Source organism: Chrysochloris asiatica, unplaced genomic scaffold, assembly GCF_000296735.1.
Source record: "Chrysochloris asiatica unplaced genomic scaffold, ChrAsi1.0 scaffold00157, whole genome shotgun sequence".
Classification (NCBI taxonomy): domain Eukaryota; kingdom Metazoa; phylum Chordata; class Mammalia; order Afrosoricida; family Chrysochloridae; genus Chrysochloris; species Chrysochloris asiatica.
Genome location: NW_006408675.1, coordinates 2,440,115 through 2,459,562, shown reverse-complemented (window position 1 = coordinate 2,459,562; position 19,448 = coordinate 2,440,115).

Here is a 19,448-nt window from a genome sequence, read left to right as displayed (position 1 = left end):
ATAATAGTTGTATTTACTTTATACGGTTGTCATTATGTAAGAAAATGCATGTAAAACAATTAGCATCATGCCTACCTTGGAGAAAATGCTCAAGAAATGTTATTAATATTCACATTGTGGTGTGAGTGATCAATGGCTTTTAAATGGGGAGAAGATGTTGACATGTTTAAAGTGGAGCTTGATAAACCAAATTACTATCTAAGTGGGCAGGGTTTACTAATGAAATATTGGGAGCAAAGCAGGCAAAGTGAAATGTTTCTCTTCCAATTCCTTCTTATGGAGTTCTGTTGTGGCGCTGTAGGCTAAAGCACTGCACCGCAAGGTCAGTTTCAACCAAAAGGTCAACAGATCAAATGCACCACCCAAAGAATCAACTATGTAAGATATAGTGTGGGAAAATGAACCCCTCAGGTTGGAAAACACTCAAAATGTGATGGGCAGAGAGCTGCCTTCTCAAAGTAGAGTTGACCATGATGAGGTGAATGAAGTAAAGCCCATGGGAGAAAAGACCGCAGGACCTTCATTTGCTAATGAGACACAATTCAAAATGAAGAGAAACAGCTGTAAACATCTATTAATAATTGGACCATAGAATGTATGAAGTATAAATCTAGGAAAATTAGAAATTGTCAAAAATGAAATGGAGCACATAAACATCAGTATCTTAAGCATTACTGAGCTGAAATGGACTGGTATTGGCCATTTTGAATTTGACAATCACATGTTTACTATGCCTGGAATGACAAATTGAAAAGCGGTGGTACATTCGTTGTCAAAAAGAACATATCCAAATCACTCATGAGGTACAACGCTGTCTGTGATAGGATAATATCCAGGTGCCTACAGGGAAGACCAGTTAATACCACTATCATTCAAAGTAATGCACCAACCACTAAAGCCAGTGAGAATGAAACAGAAGAATTCCACCAACTTCTTCAATCTGAAATTGATCAAACATGCAATCAAGATGTATTGAATGTTACTGGTGATTGGAATGCAAAGGTTGGGAGCAAAGAAGAAGCATCAGTAGTTGGAAAATATGGCCTTGGTGACAGAAATGATGTTGGAGAACACTTGATAGAATTCTGAAAAACCAATGATTTGTTCATTTCAAATACCTTCTTTAAACAGCATAAGAGACGACTATACACATGGACCTCAACTGACGGAATACATGAAAATCAAATTGACTACATCTGTGGAAAGAAATGATAGAAAAGCTCCATATCATCAGTCAAAACAAGCCCAGGGGAAGATTGTGGAATAGATCATCATCTGCTCATATGCAAATTCAAACTGAAGCTGAAGAAAATAAAAACAAGTCCAGGAGAGCCAAAATATGACCTTGAACATATCCCACCTAAATTTAGAGATCATCTGAAGAACAGATTTGATACATTAAATGCAAAAGACTGAAGACCAGAAGAGTTGTGGTGTGACATCAAGAACATCATACATGAAGAAAGCAAAAAAGTCATTAAGAAGACAGAAAGAAGGAAAAGGTCAAAATGGATGTCAGAAGAGACACTGAAATTTGCTCTCCAGCGTAGAGATGCTAAAACAAATGGAAGAAATGAGGAGGTAAAAGAGCTAAACAGAAAATTTCAAAGGTCAGCTTGAGAAGATAAAGTCAAATATTACAACAAAATAAGCCATAAAACCAAAAAGGAATCACACGATCAGCATTTCTCAAGCTGGGGGAAATGAAGGAAAAATTCAAGCCTCAACTTTTATTATTAAAGGATTCTCTGAGCAAATTATTGAATGATGCAGAAAGCTTCAAAAGAAGATGGAAGAACTTGGAAATTGGCTACCCAAAGTGGGGGGGCTACAGAGGCAAGAAGTGACTGGTTTATAAAATTTCAAGAGGGAACCTAGATCCAGAGAGCATGGAGGAAGGTAGAATCTCCACTGAGTAGTATCCAATCTTTCTAGGCAGGGCTCATGAAAAGAAATGCAGCTAGGTCTCTTGTAATACAATAGTGAATAATTGTTATCAGGATTGAATGTGAGGATTGGAAATGTAAATGTAAACATTTTGTAGCAAAGAGGGGAGTGATTAACTTTTCATTCTAGGAGCAGAGGTCCCTGGGACCATCAAGGGAGAAGAGTGGAGAGCAGGACTCTACCCAGAGCAGCAGTGATGCCAGAGATGGAGGCAGAGATGATGACGTGGAGCGATGGAGTGGCTGGGAATTTAAGATCCAGAGAGGGAGAGAGGCTGTGTGCTGACGACCAGGGGATGGGGGGGTGGGGGCAGGCTTGCAGGATATACCCTTTGGTTGGTTGATGATGCATACAAGGGATTGTAACCATAGCAATGAAATGATATACGATAGGATGACTGTAAAACTAATGTTCTCCCATGTAAACTATCACATAATTCACAATAAAACATTTTTTTAAAAAAAGAAGTTGGAAGGAATACACAGAGTCACTGTACCAAAAGGAAATGGTTGATGTTCAACTGTTTCAAGAGGTAGCATATGATCAAGAGCCAGTGACATGGAAGGAAGAAGTCCAAGGTATATTGAAGGAATTGGCAAAGAACAAGGCACCAAGAATCGATGGAATAAAAATTGAAATCTTTCAAGGAAGTGAGTCTGCACAGGAGGCACTCACTCATCTCTGCCAAGAAATTTGGAAGACAACTATCTGGCCAACTGATGGGAAGAGATCTGTACTTGTGCCCATTCCAAGGAGAGGGGACCCAACAGAATGCCGAAATCATGGGACAATATCTTTGATAACCCATATGAGTAGTTTTGCTAAAGGTTATACAGAAATAGCTGCAAGCATGCATTGACAGAGAACTTTCAGAGGTTTAAGCAAGATTCAGAAGAGGCTGTGAAACGAGGAATATCATTGCTGATGTCTGATGGATCTTGGCTGAAAGTAGAGAGTATCAGAAAGATGTTTACCTGTTTTTTATTGACTACGCAAAGGCTTTCAATTGTGTGGATCATGACAAGCTATGGACAACATTGAGAAGTATGAGTATTCCAGAACACTTAATTGTGCTCATCTGTACATGGACCAAGAGACAGTTGTTCAAACAGAACATGGGAACATTGAATGGTTTAAAATTAAGAAAAGTATGCCACAAGGTTGTATTCTTTCACCGTACTTATTCAAACTGTATGCTTAGCAAATAATCCCAGAAGCTGGGATTGGCATCAGGATTGGAGGAAGACTCGTTAACAGCCTGTGATATGCAGCTACAACTTTGCTTGCTCAAATTAAAGAGGACTTAAAACATTTACTTATGAAGATCAAAGAGCACAGCCTTCGATATGGATTACATCTCAATGTAAAGAAAACAAAAATCCTCACCACTGGACCAATAGACAACATTCTTATCAATGGAGAAAAGACTGAAGTTGTCAAGGACTTCATTCTTCTTGGATCAACTATCAACACTCGCAGAAGCAGCAGTCAAGAAATCAAATGACGTATTGCACTAAGCAAATCTACTGCACAAGATCTTTTTAAAGTGTTGGAGAACAAAGATGTCAGGTTGAGGACTGAAGTGCACCTGACCCAAGCCATGGTATTTTCAATAACCTCATATGCATGCAAAAGCTGGACAGTGAATAAGGAAGACCGTAGAAGAACTGATGCCTTTGAGTTATGGTGTTGGAGGAGAATATTCAAAGTGCCATGGCTGCCAAAAGAACCAATAGATCCGTTTTGGAAGAAGTACAGCAAGAGTGCTCCTTGGAGGCCAAGATGGCCAAACTTCGTGTCTCATACTTTGGACATATTGTCAGGAGGGACCAGTCCCTGGAGAATGATATCATGCTTGGTAAGGCAGAGGGTCAGAGAAAAAGAGGAAGACCCCCAACGAAATGGATTGTCCAGGTGGAGGCATCTATGGACTCAAGTGTGGCAACAATAGTGAGGTTGGCCCAGGATCGGGCAGTGTTTTGTTCTGTTGTGCATAGGGTCACTATGAGTTGGTGCCAACTCAATGGCACCTAACAACAATTAGAACCTGTGCTCTTTACTCCTCAGAAAGAAAGTCCATGAGCAAAAAAAGTGAGCTCCTGAGTAGCATTAGAAATACAATGTCAACTAAAGGAACATGTATAACAGGGGAAGAGTCCTATTCCTAAGTAGATCATGGGGCTGCTCTTTTTGTCAACTCCACATTAGCTGGTTAATTTCCTCTGAACCCACTGTCCCATTTCAGTTTTTAATTTTGTATTATTTAATGTCAAAAGTCTGTGGCATTCCCCCTTGAAGGAGGTCCTATTTTCTTGAATGCCAGATAATCTTGTGGCATAAGGTTTCAAGTTAATGTGATTCTAGAACTCAGACTTTGTGTGCTTTGGGACATATTTTAAAATCAGATAGTCATCAAAAAGCTTCCCGCCCAGCTGTGTGGAAAGTGATTCTGCACCTCACTTAATTTTGGCTGCATTACCTCATTCTATACATCATTCATGACAAGCAAGGAGCCACAGGACTCCCTTGGTTAACTAATCTTGTCCTTGACCCAGCTCTAATTCATTTGGTCATTTATTTCATAAATGTGGTAAATCCTGTAGCTAAAAGAGGGTGTGTACAAGTTTCAATGTAGTGGATTCTCTCCTGGTTGTCAAAACAAGTAAAAGTCAAGGCAAATAGTAGCTCTGACCTACTACCATTTTCTTGCCCTTTCCATTTGGTACACATTGCCATCACTCTGGCAGATGGAATGGAAAGGGTGAGAAATAGGGGAGTTTTTTTCATTGCCATTTGATGAGGTATTTATGTCTTCCAACCTGGCACTTTTTTCTTGAACTCACAGGGAGCACCAAGACAGACTGCGGCGTGACTCCGGTACCCCACATAAATGAATATATTTATACTTCATCAGCTGTTTATGTTGGTAAAGTATTGGAGTCTTCATGTGCTTCATGTCCTCATTCAAGAGCACAGGCCCAACAGTGAGTCTGCATCCAGTCGCATCCCAAAGGACCAGCATCTGTGAGGATTTTGTCTGGTTTGTGGACATTACTCCTTTGCCAGTCTTCCTTATCTGAGTTTCATCACTCTTCTAGGAGATAGATAACTTGGAAGCAAAGGGTTCATTCTGGGCCTGCTAAAAGGGTGGCAGTATTTAGGGCTGGAATTTGCTATACCTGTGCAAATAAGAACAATGTTTGGGGGCTGTAGTCAGTAGGAATTTGGAACAGAACCAGGAACTACAGTTTAGCCCAGGATTCAAACAAAAACTAGATACAGAGACCTTCTCAGCTGAGGCCTTTGACTAATTCTAATCTCTGTTCTTTCTACTCTTACAGTAATACATCATTAGAACTAGGGACCAGAGGCTGCTGAATTACATTGAGAGATCATATCATGACCATGTAATATGCAAAGACATGAAAGCAAACATAGACATTTTAGAAAGGATTTCAACACCAGGTTTAAAGCAAAAGGGTTTTTTTGTGTAAGTAAGAGTTCAGCATAAATTCTATTTTCCCAGAATTCCATTAATAAATGTTTCTTTTTTAAGTATTTGGGGTCACTGTGCAGTCTTTACTTAGAACTGCCATAATATGATACATAGGAAGACGCAAAGGCACCAAAATGACTGGAATTTCTCCCAAATATGCAATGTATTTTGAAAACCAAAGGAAGAGTAACAACAGTAAAAACAACCAAAAATTATGTGTGCATTTATATAAGTAAATATGGATGCACATAGATGTATAGGAAGACATATGTGATTAAATATACATGCATGTATAGGTGATATCTATATATATAGAGAGAGAGATACACCTATAGATATATTGTTGTTGTTGTTGTTAGGTACCATCAAGTCAGTACTGACTCATAGTGACCCTATGCACAACAGAATGAAACACTACCCAGTCCTGGGCCAACCTCACATTTGTTGCTACACATGAGCCCATTGATGCTGCCATATTGCCAATCCATTTTGCTGGGGGGTCTTTCTCTCCCTCTCTGACCCTCCACCTTACCAAACATGTTATCCTTTTCCAGAGACTGATCTCTCCTGATAATATGTCCAAAGTATGTTCAAAAACACTGGTAAAATTCTTCAATTTCATCACCACTGGCTTTAGCAGTTGATGAGTATATTTGAATAATAGTGGTAATAACTGGTCTTCCTTGTAGACATATGAATATTATCCTATCACAGACAACATTGTACTTCAATATAGAACTGGTATGTTCTTTTTGATGACGAATGTAACGTCATTCCTCTTCAATTTCTCATTCCCATCATAGTAAACCATGTGGTTGCCAGATTCAAAATAGTCAATGTCAGTCCATTTCAGCTCACTAATTCCTAGGATATTGATGTTTATGAGTTCCATTTCCTTTTTGACAACTTCCAATATTTCTAGATTCATTCTTTGTACCTTTCATGTTCTAATTATTAATGGACAAACTGACAGATGAGTGGTGGCGGAAACCCTATAAAGGGTCAAAATGAGTTGGAACTGACCTGATGGCACCTAACAATAACACTGGACCAAAGGGAGACTAAGAGAGCCCTTAAGACTACTACCATAATATACTTTTTGAACTTGAAATTGAAGTTATTTCTGTAGGTCACCTTCCAGTCAAATATTAGATTGGCTTGCAAAATAAACAATATCACCTGTGAGTAATGCGTTCCCTTAAACAATTAATTAAATGAGATGGTCAATGGTAACCCAAAAGCAAAGAAGAGAAGCCAATGAGGGGAAGGAAAACTAGATCAATGAAGGCAGAAAAAGTAGAATGGAAATTATGAAAATGCTAACATATTGCAAAATTTCTACCCAATTGCACAGAACAATTTGCATAAAAAGTATTAAAGTAGAACTTAATTTGCTGTGTGAACTTTCACCTAAAACACAAAAAACTGTTATTAAAATATAAAAGTAAGAAACAAACAAGAGAGACAGAAAGAAAAGGAGAGTGAGATGGCTGTACAATGCAAAAGAATGGCATCAGTGTCATTGCATTGTACATGTAGAAAGTGTTGAATTAGTGTATGTTTGCTATGTATATTCTCAACAAGAGCTACAAAATCATCTTTGTTTAAAAAAGAAAGAGATTAGCCAAAAAAAGATATGTATTACTCTGCTTTAATAGGAGTATTTAAGCAAAGAGAAGCCTGAAGAAAAGCCCACTCGGCAAGGCCATCTGTTGGATACTCTTCTTACAGAGGCCAGCTAATCTGGTAAAGCGGGATCACTGTCTGTCTAACCATGGGTCCTGCTGAGCTCCTTAATTCTTGTTTTACGAAGACATTAAAACCAATCACTGAAAAGATGTATCAAAGAAGGTTTCAAAGTCAGTTTTAGGTCAGTTTCTTTCATGAAATTCCTGTATTTTTTTCTTTGGTTGCCTCCCTGTCCTCACTTCTTAATTGCTTCTGTCTTCCTCTAGCCTAACCCCAACTTGATCTTTCTTACCAAGGTCTGCTCCAGGACTGCCAGAGCAGACAGAAAAACTCTTTAAGAATATAGAGTTTACTATTAATAGCAGTGACACAGGCCATTGAGAGCCAAAGCAGTCAAGCAAGGAAATCTGTCAGCCTGGATTAACTTCCCAGCACCTGGGAGGTAGGGCTTATTTATAAATAAAAGTAGATAACAGAAATGTCTGACCCCTCCTAGGCCCCTGATGTCTGAGAAGACTTGCCTGGATCCATGTCCCAAGGCTTTTCCCAGCTGTTCTGCAAACCTAACAGCAATCTTTTATCTGATTTTTTTGAAACCAGAATTAACAAGAGGCAGACTTAGTTCAGTCTGAATCAAAAGCTAAATTTGTATGAACAGTTTAACTGCTTCCATGAATTTTCAAGTATTTAACCAGATCACTAATAACCAGTAACAGGTGCCATATATGTCACATCACAATCTAGGACTCATTGATTATAGTTACTGATGAGTTCTATCCTAGAATGTAGTCCTTGTTTTCTATTTGATCCTCTTGACCTTCCTACATCTGCCATTGAAAGAAGAACTATGTTTGCTCCAGGTGAAGTTTAAGCTGTCTGCTTATCAGTCTCTGTAAATTTCCTTTTCATATCACAGAACAGACTATTAGAAATCAAAATATTGTTTAATAAGCACCACCTATGTCTGTCAATTTGTTATACAGCAGTGTCTTACATAAATACTGTGATACTGGAAGCTATGCCACCAGTATTCCAAATACCAGTAGGGTCACCCATAGTGGACAGAATTCAGTAGAGTTGCCAGACTAAAACAGTCTAGGAATAAAGGTCTGACAATCTACTTCTGAAGGAGCTCTGGTAGCTTAGTGGTTACGAATTGGGCTGTGAACCTCAAAGTCAGTGGTTCGAAACTACCAGCTGTTCCATGGGAGAAAGATGAGGCTTTCCGCTCCCATGAAGATTTACAGCCTTGGAAACCCTATGCAGGGTTGCTATGAGTTGGAACCAACTCCACAGCAGATAACCACCACCACCACCACCATCAATCTACTTCTGAAAATCAGCCAATGAAATCCCTATGGACATAATGGAATATTGTTTGAGGATTGGTTGAGGAATGCTGGAAGATGAGCCCCTAGGTTAGAAGGCACTCAGAATACACAGTGTCCACAACAATGGACTCAAACATGCAAATCATCATGAAGACGTCACAAGAACAGGCAACGTTTCATTGTTCACTGTGTCACCATGAATCACAGTGAATTCCACAGCAACTAACAACAATAACCTTTTAGAGGACATTTTAAAGGTTATTTTGCTAAGTAGCTGCTTTCTAGGAGCCAAGAGTTAAACTGCATGAGAATTTTCATTACAAGTTTAGAGGCAAGGTTATCGTGGCTGTAATCCATGAAATTATAAATATTCATGTAGGGCCCTGTTCTTGAGGCTCTGTAGATTAAGTCACCTTGTATTCCAAAGTCTAGGTACCTGCTTATATAAGTACAATACTATAGTATTGAAAATCTGCTTTCAAATATCTCAAGGAACTCCCAACATACCAAGTTTCCTAGTAAATGGTTGTTCTGTTGCATGAGCTAATACAACTGTCCAGAGCATTTTTTAAGGATATCCAGCCTTTCCATTTCCATCTCTTACTTCTAATTATACATCTCATCTAGGGTGTCAGGATTTAGTAGACTGTTAGCATCTCCTATTAGCTATCTGTATTTAGTTCCTTTAGTCTTTCCTCCTCTCAGATTCCCTAAGACCGCCTCACCTCCAACTACTTCTTTGCCTTGCTCTTCTCCACATTCTGTGTCCCAAAGTGAGTTTTATCAGAATCAAAGTGTTATCCCAAATGCTTGCTGACTGAAGAGACAAGAGAGCAGCTGTCACCTCTGGTCTCTGTTACTAGGTGACTCAGGGTACGTGTCCCAAAATAGGCCTGGCTGTTGGTGCTGTCTTCTCTCATTGCAGTCTCCTTCTCTGTCCACTGTCACCCCAGCTCCTCTCTGACATTACTGCTTTCCAGGTTTCTTCTCCCCATGAAGAAGAATAGTCTGATGACCAGCCTCTCAGAAACCATGTCTTAATATCGCCCTAGGTTAGACAGAGCCCCAAGAGTCTCCACGAGCAATTCCACCAAACAAGTCTACAAGGCCTTCTACTACAGAAGAAGAAAGCAAAAAATATATATATATAATTGGTTATTTTACAATCTGTTCACATTTGCAACAATTTTCTGAAGAAAGTAACATAAGACTCTCAGCAGAGTCTGCTTCAAAAAGGATTTGATGGGCTTATGAAGGAAGGGCAGCTGTGTACCACGCCTGGAGTTATAGGGAGGAAATTTTTCCCTATTAAAGTAAATTCCGTTAGGGTGACATGGGGCTGACACAGGACTCCTTGGTGGTGCTTTATTGCCTGGGAACCCTGCTTTCTTCTCTCCTCCTCCCTCAGGATCTGTCCTACACTTCTTTCTGGTAGCTCAACTATGACAGGTGGCAGGAAGGATGTCTGTGGGGACTGAGGTGTCTGTCCCACCCTACTCCAGGAAGGTGTTGGGGCCCACGCTGTACCCTGGGGAAGTCTGGGAGGCACTCGCCTCAGGAACTCCTGGGCCCACAGTACTAATCCCCCACAGCTTCAGAGAGAAAGAACATGCCTATTTTACGAGGTCCTGGGTAGCTGTGTTGCCTAGGTCTGATTCACGCCTTCTCTTTAAGATTTGGGGATGGATATGCTTCTAGGCTTGGCATGCTTTATTTTCTTCAACCTCAACAATGAACTCATTTGCCACAAAATATAAAGGGAGATAGCAAAGTAGGGAAGCTAAGGTATCTGGAACAGCATCAATGGACAGAGGCAGTGTTAAGTCTAAAAGTCTAAAAATACATCACTAACCATATCCTGTGGAGTCCTGGTGTGGCACTGTGGGTTAATGCGCTGGACTGTGAAGTTGGTTTGAAGTCAGCAATTCAAGCTCACCAAGCCTCTCCTTGTTGTTGTTGTTGTTGTTAGGTGCCATCAAGTTGGTACCAACCCATAGTGACCTTATGCACAGCAGAAGGAAACACTGCCCAATCCTGGGCCAACCTCACTACTATTGCCACACTTGAATCCATCAATGCTACCACTTGACCAATCCATCTCATTAGGGGTCTTCCTCTTTTTCTCTGACCCTCAACCTTACCAAACATGATATCCTTATGACTGGTCCCTCTTGACAATATGTCCAAAGTATGAGAGACAAAGTTTGGCCATCTTGGCCTCCAAGTAGCACTCTTGCTGCACTTCTTCCAAAATGGATCTATTGGTTCTTTTGGCAGCCCCTAGCACTTTGAATATTCTCTTCCAACACCATAAATCGAAAACATCAATTCTTCTATGGTCTTCCTTATTCACTGTCCAGCTTTCACATGCATATGAGGTTATTGAAAACATGATAGCACATGGTTTACTATGCCTGGAATGACAAATTAAAGAAGAATGGTGTTGCATTCATCGTCAAAAAGAACATATCCAGATCACTCATGAGGTACAATGCTGTCTGTGATAAGATAATACCCATGTGCCTACAGGGAAGCCCAGTTAATACCACTATTATTCAAGTTTACATACCAACCACTAAATCCAGTGAGGATGAAATAGAAGGATACTACCAATTTTTTCAATCTGAAATCAATCAAACATGCAATCAAGACGTATTGATCATTACTGATGACTGGAATGCCAAGTTTGGGAGCAAAGAGGAAGGATCAGTAGTTGGAAACTATGGCCTTGGTGATAGAAATGATGCTGGAGAACGCGTGATAGAATTCTGTAAAACCAATGATTAGTTCATTTCAAATACCTTCTTTAGACAGCATAAGAGACAACTATATACACATGGACCTCACCAGATGGAATACATAGAAATCAAATTGACTGCATCTGTGGAAAGAGACGATGGAAAAGCTCTAAGCCGCTCCTTGGAAACCCTATAAAGGGTCATTATGGGTCAGAACAGACTCACTTAACCACAAAAACAACAACCATATCATAGCCTACCTCCTCTAACATAGATGTTGTTATTGTTAAGTGCCATCCAGTCAGTTACAACTCATAGCGACCCTTTGTAGGGTTTCCAAGAAGTGACGGGTGACTTTGAACCACTAACCTTGCAGAACAAACCGACCTTTCAGTCCAGTGCTTATCCTACAGCACCACACCAGGACTGATAGAGAGTTTGAAAGAATCAGTAAAGAACACTGTGATTAACCATAGCCAACATGGTACAGAGAAGTGCCCCTACCCACCTAGTTAACAATCTTTTAAGCAACAAGACTATTTGTCACAGTTTTACATACTTGAGGGACAATTGCTAGGTGCAGGATAATTGCTAGCCACATGGTTAGCAATTTAAACCCACCAGCTGCTTTGAGAGAGAAAGATGATGTTTCCTGTTCTTGTAAGATATACAGCCTCAGAAATCCTCTATATGGTTGCTATGCTTCAGAGTTGATTTCCATGGCTGTGGGTTTGGGTTTTAGAGAGAGTAGAATCACCACCATCACTACACCAACCGTTGCAGCCATCAGAAAAGAATATCATTTCTCATCCATGGCACTGGTGTCCTGGGTGTAAACTGTTGCATGATGATAAGAAATAATTCTACAGAATTTGCTTGCAAAAAAATATGTATTTCTTCCTTATCAGTAAGCTACACTAAACAACGTAAGTTTAATATTAACGTGGTTGTTGTTAAGTACTGTCGAGTCGATTCCGACCCATAGCGACCCTGTACAGGGTTTCTGAGGCTGTAAATCTTTACAGGAGCAGACCGCCTCATCTTTCTCCTGCGGAATTGCTGGTAGTTTCGAACTGCTGACCTTGAGGTTCACAGCTCAATTCATAACCACTATGCTACCAGAGTTCCTTATTAACATTAATATAGTAATAATAATAAATAGCTGCTATCAAGTTAATCCTGACTCAGCAATCCCATGTGTGCCGAATAAAAATGCTCTCCATAAGGTTTTCAATGGTTAATTTTTCAGAACTATATTGCCAGTTTTTCTTCTAAGGCATCTCTGGATATATTCAAACCTCCAAACTTTCTGCTAATAGCTGAGCACAGTAAGCATTTGCACCACTCAGAGACTCCAAAATGATAATGTTTTGTTGTTGTTAATTGCCATCAAGTCAGTTCTGACTTATAGCGACCCTGTAGAGAGTCTGGTAGGTTTGAACCACCAGCTTTTCAGTTCAAACCAACTTTGAGGTCCAGTGTTTATGCTACATCACCACACCAGGACTCCAAAAATAATAGTAAGAGCTAGTATTTATTGTGCATGCATACAAGAACTCATTATTAAAACATTTCATCTTTTCAGCACTATATGAAGTATCTCCTTTATGCAGATAAAAAAAAACAGAGGTTTAGAGAGATTCAGTAACTTGACCAAATTCACATAATTAGAAAATGACAGTTTGGATTCTAATTCAGATCTTCCTAGTTACTCATCTCAAAAACATTACTAGTCCATAATATTGTTACCAATTCAAATTTTGAATAGTAAATGTTTCAAGAGAGCACAGCAGCTTTGTAGGATAAGCAGTGGACTGAAAACCACAAGGTCATCAGTTCAAGTCCACCAGTCACTCCATGGAAGGAAAATGAAGCTTTCGTATCCCCTCAAAGATTTACAGCCTTGGAAACTCTATGCAGGGTCGCTATGAGTCAGAATAAACTCAATGGCACTTAACAACAACAACAAGGGTTTCAAACTTCTTTAATAATAAATTCTGACTCCCTCAGCTAGTTAGGATAATTTTCCACTTAGTTAAAAAGACTTTGGTAAAATCCTGTTTCACTCTTCTCTCAGATTTCCATATTAATAGTACATTTTGGGTGTGGTTCAGCAAAACAAGAAACTGATTCAGGTACTAGACCCTCACACTTCCTTTTATTATTTTTCCTGTGATTAAAATAGTGACCAGCTCTAGATGAAACGGCCTTGGCACCAAATAATAAGCTCCCAATTCTTTGTGACTACCTTGGTATTATGACAACCTTCTTATATAGGTTGTTGCTGTTATTTAATGCAAACTCCTTTGCCAGCCAGGTGTCTAGACCATCGCTTTCTCTAAAGGCCTTTGTGTTACCTCTCTAACATGATAACAGTTAAATGACCAAATCATGGTGCTTGCTCAGACACCTTTAACAGCATCATTAACTGTATTTCAACTTAGAAGACATGATTGGTTACATTTGTAAAAAATAGAAGATGTTTTCACCCATTATGAATTATCAATTACCAACTGGTTTTCAACTCCAAGTTTCTTTTCAAATTTATTGAGACCAGTCATGCCATTGTGAATTATTACTGGTATACATTTGGCACATAAAATTGCATAGCTACTAATCAAAATAGGGTCCAGAATAACCCTGACTTCTTGAAAGCTTTCACAATCCTGGTAACTCCAAACAAGTTTCAGAATGACCTGACAACCAGCAATTTGGATGTAGATAGTTATTCCAGTGTAAAATACACCATGTATGGCCACCTGCTAATTTCTGATAGGGTGCTGGGTGTGTCATGTACATGAAATCATTTATTCCCTCAATATTTCTGTGAGAAAAGCATCAGTGTCTCTGCTGTACTAGTAAGTAAACAGAAACTTAAAGAAATTACATAAACTGCACATGCTCACACAGTTGGTCAGAATAGGTCTTCCATGTAAACCTGGTTCCATCTGACTCCAGAAACCACCCTATACACACCTCTGCTTTCCACTACCAGGTGATTTCTTTGGCTTCTAATAGCATGGAGTAATATACTCTCAGTGGCTCAAAACTTGCACTGGGCCATAAAAATATGCAATCTAATTCAATCAATCTGTTAGTTTGAGTAGATAAAATAACAACAGCATTTTTGTTTCTGTGTTTTTGCAGCAAGATCAATAATGATACTCATTAATCAGAAATAAAATCTATATCATCTGTCTTTGAGTGGTAGCGAATACTAAAGTTAAGAAAAGCAAGGATTAATGCATTTATTTTTCCTCATAGGAAAAGTGAATTACATCAAGTAAACCTAATTAGTAAACACAAACTGCCTTGTAACAGAGACTGCAATCTTATATTCCTACAACCCTTAGCCGATGGTCTAATTTTGCTTGTTTTGTGCACTGACTTCTCAGAATGCATTGAAGGCAGGAACGCTTTCATGTCCTTCTTCATATTGTACCACACTGTTAGATATCTTGTACAGACTAGGTGCTCAATAAAATTTAATCATCAGCTTAAAGTATTTAATCTAAGCATGAACCACAAAGAGAAAGCCATTGGAATGTTTTAGGATGAACCTCACAGTCATACTACAAGGTCCCTAAGAAATCCTTAAAGCCAATTATGTTGAGACCATTTGCACTCCCTGGACTTTTAATTTGCAAAGTTTAAATGCCAAAAGGAAGGTTGATGACTCTGGAAAGGGGGTGTTTTAGTAATAATTGGGTAACTCTACTTTTTTAATGTCAAGTAAAAAGTACAAGAAATCAGAACAGTCTATTTGAGATGCCCAAAAACAATCCTAACAGAGCAGGATTATATTTGGGCCACTCATCAATGTGTCAAAGAGCAACCAATTAAAGTGTTGAATCATTCCACGGCAACCATCTTTTTACCCAGAAAACAAATTATTTGAAGTTTTAACCACTTGCTGTAGACTTGATTCCAACTCATGGCAACTCCATATGTGAAGTTAGTTATTCAACAGGCAAAAGCAGAAAGGGAAATCATGCTTGGTAATGTGGAGGGTCAGTGAAAAAAGAGGAAGACTCCCAACATGATGATTGGCACAGTGGCAGCAGTAATGGGCTCAAGCATAACAATAATTGTGAGGATGGCAAAGGACCAGGTACTGTTTCATTATGTTGTGCATAAGGTCACTATGAGTTGGAACCAAATCAATGGCACCTAACAACAACAACCTGTCTAGAGCTTTACAATAAGAACAAATTAACTATCTACCTGTACTTCTTTACTAAGAAGTTAAAATTAACAATAACTCAAAGGAACATATAAACAGTACTTCAGGCTGAATCACCGGGCCCCTTGGCAAATATAACAGAAACCATGATGCTAGAGATAAATATTTTTTTCAAAGGAAAGCATTGTTCTCAAAAGATAGAACAAATCGTGAGTTAGGAAATGACTGGCTAGAGACTGGTAGATCTGGTCCCCAGGTTAAAAAGGTACTGTTCAGAGGCTTGATGTGATGAAGAGGACCTGTCTTCAGACTGGCGTTTCCTTTCAGTTCAGGATCTCTGTCTGCAAGTTTGCCCCAGGTCCCTATAATTGTCCCAGAGTGACTCTAGGCACCTCTTCTCAGCTTTCTACATCTCAGAGAACTAATAAAACTTTAAAATCATTCAGTCTATGGAGGGGGAAATTTTTGAGAGTAACAAGTGGATGAAGATAAACTTGTGAACTTACTGAGCCTTTAAGGAATCAGGTATACTTGGATATGGAGTTTGAGCATTATAGACATCAAACAAGCTCTAGGGGGTTAGGAACTCCCTCTGAGATGTTTTATAGTTTAGGCCATCTTGGGGCTGATATAAAGCTCTTACTCCTTTATCTGGGGAGTCATGAGCTGAATCACCTAAGTAGGTTAGAAATGAACTGGCATCTAGCAATAGAAATAAAAGATGGATGGTAATGACCTACCCCTTCTGTGGAAAACTTCTTTAAATCGTTGTTATCTTTTCGAAAAACACACACAGGTTTGCAGAAGACACATATTTAGATTAAGCAAGAAGGTCATGAGCTTCAATAAGCAATATAAGAACAAGAAAGAGAAATCTGAAGCAAAAAGTATGGTGGAGATATATAGATTACCCAAGTCACTAACAGTAATACTTGTCTTAGTGTAGACTAATTATATACCTAATAAAGAGCTTCCCTATAAAAGGGCAATTCTAGAAAGTGCAAGAGGACACTAGGACTCCAGATGAAGTGAGTCACTCTGAAGCCATCACTACATGACTAATCCACCCCTTTCATCAAGGCAGAAATGATTCCATGTTAGCCACAGCTTCCATGATCTCATTAATAAAGATATTGAGAATCTGCTGTTTCTCCAAGAGGAAACATTGAAACTGTGCCACAGATTATTTCACACAAAACATTTCAGTTTGACTAGAGGGATGAAGATAGAAAAAAAAGAAATTTATTTCCCCATGGACGTTTCCCTTAATCCTACTGGCAGGATAGTTGTGTGATGAAACTAAATGCATCCTGATGTATACTAATCCAGGAAAAGGCCTAAATCTGAATATTTCCAAGATACAGAGAATGGTGTGAGACACTTTGATTGTAAGCAATCAGTTGGACTTACAAAAACTAAAAGTTCAGAAGTGGAGTTGCTTTTGTGCATAGATGAATTCAGGGATCATACAATATGATCCAACTTGAGGTTTGGGGGTTTGGGGATTTTATTTGTTTGTTTGTTTGTCTTACTTTCATACATATATATTTATTTTGAAAGATAAGACTTTAAAAAATAGAAGTGCAATATCTTTATTGTACTAAAACAATAAACAGCAACTCCGTATTTTATCAAATAGCCAGTGAGTAATCCAATAGTTTCATAGTGTTTTTTTTCTTTGCTTTAGTCAGGATTCCACTAGGGCCTACACATTGTGATAGATTGATATGTCTTTCAAGTTCCTTTGAAGCTTAAAGTTTCCCCTCCCTGTATGTTTTTCTTTGCAATTCACTTATTAAAAAAATAAGAGGCATTTTTTCTGTCCTGCAGTTTGTTACAATCTGGATTTTGCAGATTTCATTTCTGTGGTGTGATTCAACATGTTCCTCTGTCATATGCATCTTCTGTAAGTTGGTAGTGAGATAGAGGCTTGATCAAATTCAGATTTGATTTGTTTGGGCTGGACTATTTTGTAGGTGGTGTTAACATTCTTTCCATGGGAGCACAAAATGCCTGGGTGTTTCCAACCAAACTCCTTACTGTCTACACTTGCTGTCTACTCTTCCTTACCTTCCACTTTCTTCTCAGCCTCCTAATGACAAATATTTGCACCAAAATGGCCACCAATAACCTCATTATTGCTAAGAGGGACATTTCATCCCCCTTGCCTTATAGGACCCTGGCCTTTAAGGATTTCCTTCATCCTTTCTACTCCTATCACCTCTGTTCTGGAACAGGCCCTCAATCTCTCTTATCTCTATTATTGTTACAGCCTTATAACTAGTGTTTGTGCCTTAAGTCTTGGGCCCTTTAAATCTATTAGAACACTGTCTTCATAGCATAATGGATTAGAAGCTGGCCTGCTAAATGCAAGGGCAGCGGTTTGAATCTACCAGCTGATCCATGGGAGAAAGATGATAGTTTCTGCTCCTGTAAAGATTTACAACCTCAAAACCCTATTCAGGATTGCTTGTGAATCAAAACCGACTCTATGGCACACAACCACCACCAACACTGCCATTGGTTGATCACTCTAAAACAGAAATCTAGAAATGTCTTCCCTGTATAATACCTTGTCATGTCTCCCCACCACCTCCAAAATAAAATTCAAGTGCCTTGACATAGCCTTAAGACCTACATCCTCTTTTTCAAAGTATTCCATTCCCTCACTTTGTAAGACAACATCTTCAGCTGTTCTATTCTGACCATCTGCCATTCTTTTCGCGCCTACTTACTTCCCAGTCCCTCATGCTTTGATACTGAAATGCCTCCTTAAATAGTGACACTCTCAAGGAAAAAGAAGTTAAACTTCATTCTCTATGCATTCATTTTTCACTTCTAAGACTTAGCCACAATCTACATGTATGTCCCCAGGTCATCTGCACCTATGTCTCCAGCCAATGCCTCACTATGAGCCTGGGACTCAAATAAATCTCTCTCCTCAATATCGCTACCTGAAGGTTTCACAATCCTCTCAAATTGATCATGTCCCAAAAAGTACCCACTGTCTTCTACATAAATTCAACCTGTCATCCGGAAATACTTCTACACTCACTGGCATCATTCCTTATCCTTTTACTCAATGTAGGGACCTGGGCATCACCTCTCATCCTTTTTCCCTTACATTCTCATTATTTTACCACTAAATCTTACTGATTTCATCTCTTAAATGTTTCTCTTTTATTTAAAAAAATTTTTTTATTGTGAATTGAATGAAGGTTTACAAAGCAGATCACTAACAGTTCTATATTCAATAAATCATATATTTTGCTTCATCTAAATGATTGCAATCCCTTTCATGTAACAATGGTTATCCCACCTCTTCTCTATGGTAATTTTCATTCCAACCACCTCCCCAACCCTTCTCAACATTGTTCTCATGTAAATGTTGCCCTTTGGAACTTGAACGGTTGACCATTCCATGGTGAGCCTATCTTACTAATGTTGTTGAACCTCCAATACACCTATCTGCCATTTGACTGAATATTGAGCCAGGAGGGTGAATACATTTACAGACCTGAAGGATGTTTGAGGCCCATAGACTCAGGTTCCTCCAGTATTTTTCTGACCGGTAGTCTCAGTACTTTTTTTTTTTAATGTTTTATTGTGAATTATGTGATAGTTTACATGGGAGAAGATTAACTTTACATTCATCCTATCATATATCGTCTCATTGCCATGGTTTCAATCTCCTCCATGCATCATTAACCAACCAAAGGGTGTACACTGCAAGCCTGCTCCCCAGTCATCAGTACACAGTCCCTCTCCTTCTCTGGGTATAAAGAACCCAGCCACTCCATCTCTGCACGTCATCATCTCTGCCTCCATCTCTGGCGTCACTGCTTCTCTGGGTAGTGTCTCACACTCTGCTCTTCTCCCTTAATGGTTCCAGGGACCTCGGCTCCTAGACTGCACAGTAAATCACACCCCTCCTTTTGTTAAAAAATGTCCACATTTACATTGCTAACCTTTGTAATCAGTCCTGATAACAATTATTCACCATTGTACCACAAGGAACCCAACTCCTTTCATTAGCCCCACCCAGACAGAGTGGATACTATTCA